General features: G+C 35.2%; 1 protein-coding gene across 1 annotated transcript in view; it reads right to left on the reverse strand.

Annotated features, from left to right (window-relative positions):
* Window positions 1-13,262, reverse strand: part of TBL1X (transducin beta like 1 X-linked) — a 288,121-nt gene that overhangs the window by 205,592 nt on the left and 69,267 nt on the right. The gene's annotated exons all lie outside the window — the stretch shown is intronic.

Below are 13,262 nucleotides of genomic sequence, written 5' to 3' on the forward strand. Positions count from 1 at the left end.
ACACACACACACACACACACACACACACACACACACACACACACACAGAGTTCTTCCTTCTGGTAGTAAACTAGCTTGACCTGGCAAGCAGAGCAAAAAAGAAGTTCTTCCAGGAACAAATCCACATGCACTCAGAATACAAGAACTGAAACTATCTTACATAGACAATTATAAATAAAAGGACTGAGGTTTTGCACTTAATTTATATTTCACAGACATGAGATCTCATAACTGAGTTTGAACAATAGATAAATAAGCTGCATTTAAAAGGTTATTAACAGGGAGGACATCTCTATAAATCAAAATAAGTACTAGATATAATGCAGTACATATAATTGTGCTGGTCTAGTCATCTCCTTCAAATGCAGAATATTTGTTTCACAGAAATAATCATGAAAAGAGAAGCTATATTAAAATGTTATGATTAAATAATAGTTCTGACACAGGATAGATGCAAATCCTCACTATTTGTTTAAGGAGGTACAACAAACCAGAGGCTGATGCTATGGCAATAGTTCATCACTGTACAGGGATGATTTGATAACTATAGGATTCACTAGATTGGTTTATTTTTTCTTTAACCCTTACCTTCTATCTTAGAAGTAATACTGTGTATTAGTTCCAAGGCAGAAGAGTGGTTTAAGGACTGGGCAACTTAGTGAGTTGCCCAGGGTCCCACAGCTAGGAAGTATCTGAAGCCACATTTGAACCCAGGACGGGGATGTCTCTAGGTCTGGCTCTCCATCACTGAGCCACCTCACTGCTCCTAACTGGGTTTACTCTCAAACATCTCTGTCAAAGACCACACCAAGAGATGATAGCATCTGCCATGGATACCAGCTGTGGCCACGGATTAATAATGACAATGATGACAAAAATAGCATTGTTAACAATAGGTGCCCTTCTATGGCACTTTACACTTCACCAATCATGTCAGAAATGCCATCTCCTCTGGCCTGCACCAGAATCCTAGAGGAGGTAGGTGGTGGTAACTTTAATTATCCTCACTTTTCAGAAAGGGAAACCAATCTGGAGGTTAAATGACTCAGTTAGAGTAGGTATCCTCTCAGAGGGAGTTTTTCAGTAACATTTAGCCAGCTTCTCAAACTTAAGAGGAATGGTTGCCATCTCATCAGCTGTCTTCCTCCAAATAATCTCACTGTCCAAATGAAAATACCCAGAGACAAGGTAGCGTGCATCCCCAGAACCTGGCAATACCCTTCTGAGCATCAACAGCTCTGTACACTAGGCGCCACTCTTTCTGTAACTGTAAAATGAGGGAAATTATTATCATAGAGATATTGCTAAGTTAATACAAGCATTATTCCACATCACAACTTTCCCCATCACAGTTTTGATATTTTGCAGATTCGCATAAAAAATTAAATAAGAATTTTTGAGTAGTATGTGACGTCCAGCAGACAACACAGAAAAAGTTTAGAAACTCAGAAAAGCATAAAATGTATGCATAGTATGTATAGTATAGCATCAACGTATTTTATTTTTATATCATAAATATACAGTCTCTTTTTTAAAAGTTAAAATGAATAAGTTTGTGAAAAGAATGCAAAAGCCAGCATATGACACATAAATGTGTGTCTAGAAGTGTAAAGATATTTATCTTTAAAAATTTAGTAACTCATAAATGCATATAAGGTATGGTAAATACCCCATAAAAGAAAAAGAAAGAATTCAGACTTGTCTGGTAGGAAGGGAAGGCTAAAAATTACACGGATTTTCCAAATCATGGGGGTGCTGCTCCCCTAATCCCTGTGATGTGGAAGGGATACCTGCATGTGTAAAGCATTTTGCAGATCTTAAAGAGATACATAAATGTTAGTGATTATGGAAATGGAAATGGAAAATATTTGCCAAAAGCGGTTACTATAAATTAAATGCTCTGTCCTCTGTGATGATGGATGACAAGACAGTCACCATCATTTGTAAAGTAACCCTTTACATAAGTCGGAATTAAATTGCTCCCTAGCCATTTGACTATTCTCAAAGGCCATGTGTTTTATAATCTTTAATGACCTGTGGTTCTCCAGGGAACACCTCAGATTTTCTTATTTCCTATTTCACTGAAGAACCCCAAACTGAACATAATAGCCAATGAAAGTATACACTCTGTCAGTCTATATATATTATGCTCATTTCTTCAAAGAGAAAAAAAAAAACAGCCATACACTGAAACCTTTCATAATTCATTTTGTGTTGCAACAATGTCACTAGGTGTTTTTCTATCACACATGTTCAGAAGTAGTTGTTCTCTATCTTGCTCTCTAAAGGCAGTTTATTTTTCTTCCTTTTGAATATAGCCCTACTCTAATTCATTGGATTTGTTTCTGATTTCTCATCTTTCTGGCTAATTTATCAGACATTACTGCCAAATTCAAATACAAACGGGGCCATTAAACTGTATATAAGTATCCTAGTAGACCACATATTGACTTAGAGCACCTTATTATCTATGTTTTATTTGTATTTTTACTTCTTTTGCTAAATACGTCCCAATTACATTCTAATCTGGTTTGGGCTTTACTCAGGAGTACATGTGGTCAGCAGGACACGTCTGAAACTTCTAATTTAAATGTTGTGACTCTCCATCAAGTTGTTAACTAAGATATTCTCTGTCTCTCTGATGCTTCCTTAAAAACCCAAAGTATTTTGGGTATTTTCTCTATCCATCATTCTATCATCTCCTGGAACTGGAATATGGAAAACCTCTTGGGCAAAGAGGAGCAATGTTCCCTGTCCCTTCAGACCTTCCATCTCCTGTTGTATCTCTCCTGTAAGAGAAGAGGAAGAGAAAACTTGGTGGGAAATGGCACTTCCATCTCTAGCTGCAATTTTTTCCTACCCAACCTCTACAATTTGGGTGGAAAAGGAATTGACCACATGGCTCCTATTTCATATAACACTTGACCTCCAAACTGATCTCTCAGCTTCACCGGGTAGAGAAGTGGTACCCACTATTGACTGATGAACACTCTTACCCCTGCTTATACCCTTCACATCCCAGGGACCCTGAACTCCTATAGGTCATCATTCAAACCCATCCTGCCATGTTTCCTCATTTCATCTACCTCAACCCTCTCACCCTCAAATTTCAATCAAATACCACTTAAACCTTCCACTCTTCTCTCTGGAATGTCTGCTAAAAAGGCAACAAACGTTTCCCTATCTTGAATTTATTCCTCCTCCAAACCTTCCATCCAATACCTTGTACTGAAACCTGACTCCCCTGATGACACAGCCTCCTTGGCCATCCTTTCTTCCAGTATTGGCTGCACCTTCACTCATTCTCCTTAGGTCTTTGGTTTCAAGCCCCAGGAATTGGAATACTCTTTGCATCCTCTTGCCACTTTTAGGTTCACCCTCTACCTCCATCATTCAGAAACTTTTCTTCCTTTAGGATCATGCTTTCATATTTATGAACCTATCAAAATCCAGGTAGCTATTGTCTACAGACTCCCATATCACTCCCCCTCCTCATTCAATGAGTTCAATGGTGGGATCACAGTTTAAAAAAAAAATAATGGCACCCCCTTCTCCCACTCAATAAACTCCAGTGGTTCCTTACTGTCTCCAGAAGAAATGCAAAATATACAATAATGACACCTCCTTCTCCCACTCAATAAATTCCAGTGGCTCCTTTCTGTCTTCAGGAAAAATACAAAATACTCTTTGCATTCAAAGCCCCTCCAAACCTCAGCCCCTTCTATCTTTCCAGTCTTCATTTTTACCTTAGTTCCTCAACAAATACTCTTCAATCCAGTGACACTGGCCTTTTGGTTGATCCATGAACATCTCTTGGCTCCATGCTTTCTCCCTGGTACTCTTCATTCTCAACTCTTATCTACCAACTTTTGCCTGGCTTCTTTCAAGTCCCTTAAAATAATCTCTTCTATTGGAAGACTTCCCCAACCCCTTTCATTTCTAGTGCCTCCTCTCTGTTAATTATTTCTACTTATCTTGTATATATCTTATTCTGCATATGTTTATTTACATGTTGTCTCTCCTGTTAGATTGCAAGTTTCTTTAGGGCAGGGGCTGTCTTTTTGCCTCTTTTTTGTATTTCTAGTGTGAATCATAGTGCCTGGAACATACTCGATGCTTAGTAAATATATATTGATTTGATTTAATATTCAGATTCCTGATAGAAGTGTTAAACAAGGGATAAACTATTATAAAAAAAATCTGGCACACCTAAATGAAGGAATCAATCCTTTTTCTTTTTATTTACATATAGAGAATGGATTAATAGACAACTAAAATGGTTTTTTAAATCACATAATCCTATTTCATAAGCAGTACAGTAAGACAGCATATGTAACCCAAAATAAGCACCATGTAGAACATCAACATGAGAAGGAGCTTGCACATAAAATAGTAAGCATTTAATAAATGTTTTATATATTCATCTATCCATTCATTCACTTATTTTAAATGTAAACAATGTAGTAGGCAAATTTTATTCCAAGTTAGAACAGCTGAAATCTCAAAGACACAGAGGAGAATAAGGGCAAAGAGATTACAATGTTTAAAAACAATAATAATGGTATTGGTGATTTATCTTTCAATAAAAACTTAAGATAACAAAGATTAAAGGTCCAGAAACCTAAAAATTGAAATCAGCTGTTTTAAAATTCTCCTTTAAAAGACCTTTCCATGACAATGACCTAACCTTTCAAGTCCAACAGCCTATGATTAGTAGATGAAGAGTATAAGTTTCTCTTCTTAGCTGACACTGTTGATTCTGAAGGTATCTGCTGACAGTACTATATGAGGGTCAAGAAGATACTATTTCCCTTAGGAAATAAACAATATAGCCAATAGAAAGATGAATCTCTACTAAGTTTATCAAAACACAAATACTGAGAATTATTTACTTGCAAATTTGGAAACAGTTTTAGAAATAAAGACTGGGAAAGGCTATTTCCTCTATTTCTCTAACAATAAAAAAGGGACTATTTTATTATTACAATCTGAAACAGAATTATCTTCATTACAAAGTATTTTGTAGGAAAAATATTCAGCAAAACTCATATAGCCAGATTTTTTTTCTTTTTTCACTCCAATTTTAAAAGAAATGAAAAAAAAAAAGCTGATGGAAATTTATTCAAAACTACCAAGGTATGTATGTACTGGGGTCAATCCAATGTCAGCTGAATCTCCTACATATGCCATCTACATCTGCAGTTGTGTACAATGAGAACTGATGCTCCAAGTGATAACCCTGAGAAAGGGTGAGAGCCTCAATAATCAAAGATTCAATTATGTGCCTGATCCTGTATTTAACTAATGCAGGAAAGTGGACTAAGACATTTTAGAAGGATTTTCTTTGAGGCTGAAGCAAAAAGGGTTGTCATGTTAACCAGAGAGTTAAATTAACCAGAACACTTTATGCCCTAAACATTCCCAAGAAATGAGGCTTTGCCAACTATGTAAACTAGTACAGGGAAGAGAAAGACTTATATAGACACATTAATATTTTTTAATAATAAAACAAGAATTTAAAGCAGGTATAGAAATCAAATATTTGTCCCATAGCAAAATTTAGCTTATTATATTGGTGCTAGGTGAACCTCCCAATACTTGCCTTCGAATTCTTTATTGGATTTTTGTTTAAGATGATTGAATTTGACTCATGGTACATCTGAATCTGAGAAATAAGGAACCACATTATAACAGATTCTACTGAATTAGGAAAAATAAAGTAAATAGAACCAGATAGCTAGGCAGTTGCTTATTCTCAACATTTTCCATGAACACTGTACATTTTATGAATTTCTTTCCTTTTATTTTTGGTATGCCCTGACTTTTGACATTTAGCATCTTTTCTTCTAAGTGGGTAGCTGAATATGTAAGTAAGTGGGTGGATGATCTGGAAGTGGTCATTCACTGTTGTTTCAATTTAATGTGCCCTGAAAAAAACATCTCTTCAGATGGGCTTTCAAGAGGACCATTAAATAGCATATCATCTATAATGATTTTTTAACACTAGAAAAATTTTTCCTGGCAAGTATGGTCAGGATGATTCCCAAGAATAAAATTATGAGAGTTGAACAAAAATTAAACAATTACAAAATACTTTTATTTGGGAGGATGTAAAGAATTAAAATTCTTTTTTTTGTCTTTCTTACATTTCCTCATGCTCTCTTTTCTCATCTCTTTGTCTTATGATTATGATCTAAAATCTAAGTATCTCCAGTACTTTTCTATTCCTTTCCCCCCAATGTTATATCTTTGCTCCTAGAACCTTTCCTAGAATTTCAACTTTAGCCATCAACCATTAAGCTTGTGACTTTTATCCTTTTGAATCTTTGAAAACTAGTGTCCAAAATTCACTGTTTCACTCTATGTCCACATAATGTATGCCCGAGTCAATCTGGCTTAGAGAAACGACAAATTATAAGTAGATATTTAGCTCTGCCTTGGCAGGATTTGAAGAGACATTCAGAAAGATGGTGAGGTGGAATGATGAGGTCATTAGAAAGCTGATCTTGATGTCAGAAAAATATGAGTTCAGGTCCTGCCTCGGATACAGATTACCTATAGGATTCAGTTCTTTAGTGTCTTAGTGCTCTGGGTAATTCTCGAAGACTAAATTTTGAAGAGAAATACTCATCTCTATTTATAAGGAGAATTGCTTTCCCTGGGAAGTCCCAACATCAATGAAGTTGCGGGTCCAATCTCTATTCCTTATCTCCTATCCAGGAGACAGGTATTAAAGGGCATTCTCTACTTCGTTAATACATATCTTTTTGTTCTCTCCTTCCTCCTCTCTTACTTGCTTCCTTTTCTCTTTTTTTTCCCCATATTTGTTTTTTCCTTCTTTCTCTTACTTGCTTCCTTTTCTTTCTTTTCTCCATTTTTTTCCTATTTCTTTTTTCCTTCTTGCTCTATTTTGATGAAAGTAAGAGAAGGTCTACCTAAGAGGTTTCTTAGCAGCTGCAATCATCCTTGATATAATCAATCCTGTACCTATACGTGGGAGACAAGATTTTAGACCCTAAAGATAATGGCATTTTCCAAGTAACACCAGAGGTCAGGAAAAATTTCATTTTCCCCTGAAAAATAGCACTTTACATAGTAGGTGCTTTATTTCACTGATCTTACACCAAGTTTTCAGGAAGTACGTGAATCAACATCTTAAATACATTTGACAACATTTTAAATAGCACAATTAATAGAATAGCAAGGGAAAATTTGCTCTTTTTTGATCCCAAGAAATTGAAACACCTAAATACAGCCTAGTTTGGTGAAAAGAACCCCAAATACAGAATACCATAAACTAAGTCTAATTCTTCCAATGCAAGGCTATGATACACAGTAAAGACTTGATAACTGCTAGTTGATTAATTAATCAATCAATAAGTATTTATTTATTAAGTCTCTACTATGTGGCAGGTGTTATTATCAACACAAGTAGTTGAAACAACTCTGATCATATTAATCCCCAGGTCTTCCTCACTCCAGTGCTCACTAGGTACACCCTAGGCTACAGATTTGTTCATATTCGCTCACAAAATTCCAAATATATCATCAAAACTGAGGACAAACACTTCAAAGTTCACAACTGCAACTGCCTTTAGTTTTAAGGTTATACCTACCTAAATTATAGGTGGGCAGCAAGTAATATAGAATTATAACTAGTGAGCAATGGGAAGGAGTCTTAGCTGATAGACATTTGTCAAAGGAAGGGGAATAAGCATTTATTTAGAATCTGCTATTGACCAGATACTGTGCTAAGCGCTTTATTTTTTAGTTTAGTTTTTTTTTTTTAATTTCTTGTAAATACTATTTCATCTCACCCTCCCAAGAATCCTGGGAGGCTATAATTCTCTCCATTTGACCAATAAGTAAACAGAGATAATTGAGGATAAGTGACTTGCCTAGAGTCACACAGCTAGTATAGTCCACATTTGAACTCAGATTTTCCTGACTCTATGCACTATACCTCAATCCCCATTTGTAACACAGTAGAAGCTGATCTCAGCACACCCTTGCCTGTGAGTCTTCTAAGAACTAATACATCTCACTTAATATTCTCTAAGAATTACTATATAATTTTCTATAATTATTACATATATTATCATTATTTTAGAAGAAAAATAAAATATATAATAGAGATCTACAGTTTTAATGTCTTGACCTCTTTTTCTGTTCTAGAATTTATATAAAAATGCTAATTTTATTTATTAAAAACAAAAATAAAGTTTCAAGGAGGAAGTAGTATGGAATACTTTTTGAAATAATTCAAATTGAAAAATGAAATATTTAAAGAAAGTTCTTATACTCACATGGATAAGCATCAGATATATGGAAAATATAATTCTGCGAAAACCTTGTTTGCAATACTGGATAAGGGAAGCGTTACTATGTAAAAATTACATTGGATGTTATGTAGTTCTTTTTTTGCTTAGATTTAAAGAAATACTCAAAACATTATTCATTTTGATAGGCTAATTTATAATTATTTTTAAAAAGCATTCAACATTAATTCTTCAATGACGGGTACACTTTTAATAAGTTACACTTATTGACATTTTCCAAAACTATTTATCTTAAATTAGATTAAGGAACCCTTTGTAGTCAGACTACTAAATTTTTCCTTAGTAATGCCTTATGTTTTATTATTTAGCACAAAAATAAATTTTCATTCAGTATAGGTAAAACTGCCATAAAGTATATAAATTAAGTGGTACAATGGTTATAGAACCAAGGATGGAGTCAGGAAGATCTGAGTTCAAATTGGACCTCATACACTTAACAGATGTGTGACCCTGCACAAGCCACAACCTTTATTTGCCTCAGTTCCTCATCTGTAAATAAAGGGACCCTCTGGAGAAGGAAATGGCAAACTACTCCAAGTGTCTTTGCTAAGGAAATTCCAAGGACAAAGTCCATGAGGTAGAGTCAGACACAACTGAATGACTTTCCACCAACAAGAATATAACTTAAAATTAGCCAAATTAACTGGGCTTTCCTATATTTAATTTACAATTAGCCATTTGGACCACATTAATTTGGAAAAAAACTTTTAACAAATAAAGACAAAAATCACCTTAAAGTTTTGAGTTTTATTTCTCACAATCTTTCCTACATGCACGCTTCAAAATAGTTTTCAACATATTTTGCCTTGAATCAATTTTACTCATACCAGGTAGACTTTAGGCTGCCTGACCATATCATATCTAACTCAAGAAATCCAGCAGCTCACTACTGTCTCCAGGATAAAATACAAAGTGTGTATGAGTGTCAATACATATAATACCTAGACATGTTTTACTTCACTATGGATATTTGTACTTGAGTTTCATTTTTCTTATTTTTCCCCCACCAATTTGGGCACAATGTTGGAAGGAGAATAGGGATAGAGATAAGCAGTCTAACAAAAGGAGGGAAAAAAAAAAGGAAAAGAAAAAGCCACTGAATCATGTTTTAAATACCCAGAAGAGATGAAAGGAAGTCCATAAAGAATCTCAGACAAGTGGGACAGCTATAAAAGTCACTTGCTGAATTTATTATATATTTTAAAAAGAAAGCTAAGTCTACACAACAGATTTATAATTTTGTGTATAATTTCTTTTTTTCCTGTTCTACTACGTATAATAATAAAACAAAACTTGAGGCTTTAAGAAACTGGCTCCCATCTATCCTTCCAGCCAGAGCTTACATGGATTACACAATCTACCTTCCATTCAAACTGGTCTGTATGATGTTCACCAAACAAGATATTCCTTTCTCTTCCTTGCCTAGGAGCCTTTCTGCACAGAATGTCCCTAGGCTTGGAATACCCTTTCTACCTCCCTTTACTGGAATTCCAAGCTTCCTTCGAAGCTCAGCTCAAGTATTATCTACTACAAAAAACTTTCCAGATGCACTTCATGCCCCAAACTACTTTGTATACATTTTGGGTTAACTGAAGTATACAGTGTTTCCCACTGACAAAATATAAGCTCTTTGAAAGCAAACCTTTTTTCTTTTTTTGTGAGGAGCGGGAAACAGTAGGCAATGCCTAGGATCAAGCACAGCATCCTAAACATAGCAGATTCTGAAAAAAAATGCTTGTTAAATGAAAACTATATAATACAACTGGCAAAAACTCAACCTTGAAAATCTGATGACATCTTAATTTAGTGGTGGTGATAAAACAAGCCAATGTGTAGAAAAGCTGTTTGGCTTTTTAAAAAATCATTTTAATGGACTAACTTATTTTAAAAGAAAAATAACAAGTCTTGACATCATAATCCTTTGTACACTCAATTTTTCGACCAAACAAGAGGCTGGGTCTCCAATGTCACCACTTCATTTCTAAACTCCCAACTAAAATTGCTCTCTCTAAGGTTACCAAAGATTAATATTTGTAATATATGATAATTATTAAATATATGACATAATAATGTAATAAATATAATTATTAAATATATGCTAATTATTAACCATATGATTATTATATGTATAATTAATTATTAATTGCCAGGTGAGATGACAATCTCATTCAATCTCATTCTTCTTTAAACTCCCCATAGCATATAACAGTATTTAACCACAGACACAGCCCCTATCCATAGTCTGGACTTTCTAGGTTTTCACGACATTGATCTCTCTTGGTTCTTCTACAAGTCTTAGCATCTCTTCATCTATATCCATCCTACTTCTGATTCTAGATGTATGCCAAGCTTGGTCTGGGGCCTTGAAGTTCTCTCTGTTGGCCTCATCAGCAACCTGGTTTTAATGGTCATTTCATGCTGATGGAGACAATAGGATAAGCTGAAAAGACTTCTGGATTTGGGGAATCAAAGGACCCAATTAAAATTCTGGCCCCCGCCACTTATTCCCTGTGTGACTTTGGGCAAATCGCTTAACCACTCTTGGCCTCAGTTTCCAAATCTGCAAAATGAGGAATCTGGACTCTAAGGCCTCTAACAGTGCCTTCTGCTAAAGGAATAATGCTATGATTTTTGGATCTGGAGAGCCAACTCTAGTTTCTCTCCTAAATTCCAGTATTAATTCTAATCTGCTTGTTTTAAACCTGATGCTCCAGAAATATTTAAAATTTAAAATTCAAAATTTCTCTATTTCTGCAGAGGGCACCACCAACCTTCCAGTTACCAAAGTTGTCTGAATCCATCTCTTGCCAGAAATTGCCCTTTCTACTGCTGTGACAAATCTTGCCTAGGACACTCATTTCTTCATTCCAGCTAGTTGAGGCCCTCATCCCCTCTCTTCTGAATTGCTGCAATAGTTTCATTTTTGTCTTTGCATCAGCATTTTCCACAATGCCTCCACAGGGGTCTCTTCTCTTCTCTTTCCCCCATTCTCCTTCATTGGGGACCTCATCACTTCCAAAGAATTTAATTACCATCTGTATGCTGATAATTCTCAAATCTACTTATCCTATGCTAACATTTCTTTGGACCTCCAATCTAGGATTTCCAACTAATTTTCAGACTTCTTAAATGGGGAGGGCAGGGATTCTCTTTTTGTATTCTCAACACTTAACACAGAACCTGGCATATAGTAGGCATTTAATAAATGTTTATGGATTGACTTTTTTCTCTTACAAAGTCTTGTTTATCCAATTACGTATTTTTCTAAACAAAGCGATATTGGGGGTTATACATAGCTTGAAGGGGGCTATAAAGCAGTCTAATAAGTAATCTTGGGGTTGAATCATGGAATAGTTGAAAGAACACTGATTCTTGGATCAGGAAGCATAGGTTGGAGTCACAGTCTACCAATAAACAACCAGGTGACCTTGGCACTCCCAGTTTCTTTATTAACAAAATGGGGTTGGAATTAAAGGGGAATAAATAACCACTGAGGGCCCTTTCTTATGCTATGATCTGTGATTTTATTCTTGTGATAAAGTTGAATTATCTATCTAGAAAGCTGAGGGGAAAACGAAGAATATATTTAATAGGGGACTCAAAGAGTCTTAATCCTGTTTGTTTTAACCACATTAGTCAGACTCACTATCCCAGATACATTTTAACTTAAATCATAATTTGTACTGGCTTTATTAGTGGAAAACTACAGCTGTGAAAATATTGTGGTTAGAATAAAAAATAAAAAAATCAGTCAGAGGTGTGAGACAAAGAAAAATATCAGTGTATTTAACACTTTTTAAAGAAAAGAAAATAGATCTATATATTAAAATCACAAGCTAAAAAATCTTGAGAGCTGTTGTTTTATTTCACTATATCTTTTTTTTTTGCTTAAAATCCTTGAAACTGTTAATCAAATATGATTTCATAGTTTACACTGAGGTTACAAATGAACAGTAACCTCAAAAGATCTCACTCAAGATTTATGTTATCAGATGACTTAAATATAAATAAAGTGGGGGTGGGTGAAAATGAAGAAGGAAAACTGGAGATAGCTGTATATATACCCATGAAAAAATATAGAGCTCAAACAAAAGTTCACAAAGTGAATATTTAATGTTTTGTAAGAAGTAATTTTAAAAAATAATAATTTAGATCCAAGTGATTCCAAGAAGGTTAAAATTGCAAAGAGAAAGACAAAATGTAAAGAAAAATGAGAATGCTGAAGACAGGCTCAACTTATCAGGTCAGTATCTTTCTACCAAAGTTTGGCTCCAGAAAAAACATGTTTTGCCAGGAGTTCTTCTTATCTTACTCACATAGAAAACAATGAAAAATCTCATGTGGGCTGAAACCTATTTCTCCTATGTTCTTAAGAATGTAGAAATTTCAAAAGTGCCTCTCTCATCACCATCTGTGTACAAAGAACATGAAGGAGAGATAACTAGTGACAAGTTCCTGTAAAATCCCAGAAAGAGCAATAAAAACCAGGAATAGGAGACCACAAAACAAACCCTGATGGTTGTCTTAGAGAACTTTCTGAAGGTTCTGTAAAGCATCTTAAGGTAAGTTACCACAAAAGTAAAATAAATACTACTGGCCTTTTAGCCTTATAAAACTTCTGTGGAACTAAAATATTAAGTTATTTTTATTAGTAACTTTCAAAAGTCAGACTATTAAGGAGTAAGGGAGAGAGAAGGGAGAGAGACAGTGATAATTAGGGGTGGGGGTGAGGAAGGGGAGGGGGGCAGAAAGAGGGAGGGGAGAGAGAGACAGACAGACAGACAGACAGACAGAGACAGAAGGAGGAAAGACAAGACAGAGATACAGACAGGGGAGAGACAGAGAGTATAAGAGAAAGAGTGGGAAGGGAGGAGGGGAGAGAGAGTAGGGTAGGGAGAAAGGGGAAGGAAAAGAGAGATAAAG

Source organism: Gracilinanus agilis, chromosome 3 (genome assembly GCF_016433145.1).
Source record: "Gracilinanus agilis isolate LMUSP501 chromosome 3, AgileGrace, whole genome shotgun sequence".
Classification (NCBI taxonomy): domain Eukaryota; kingdom Metazoa; phylum Chordata; class Mammalia; order Didelphimorphia; family Didelphidae; genus Gracilinanus; species Gracilinanus agilis.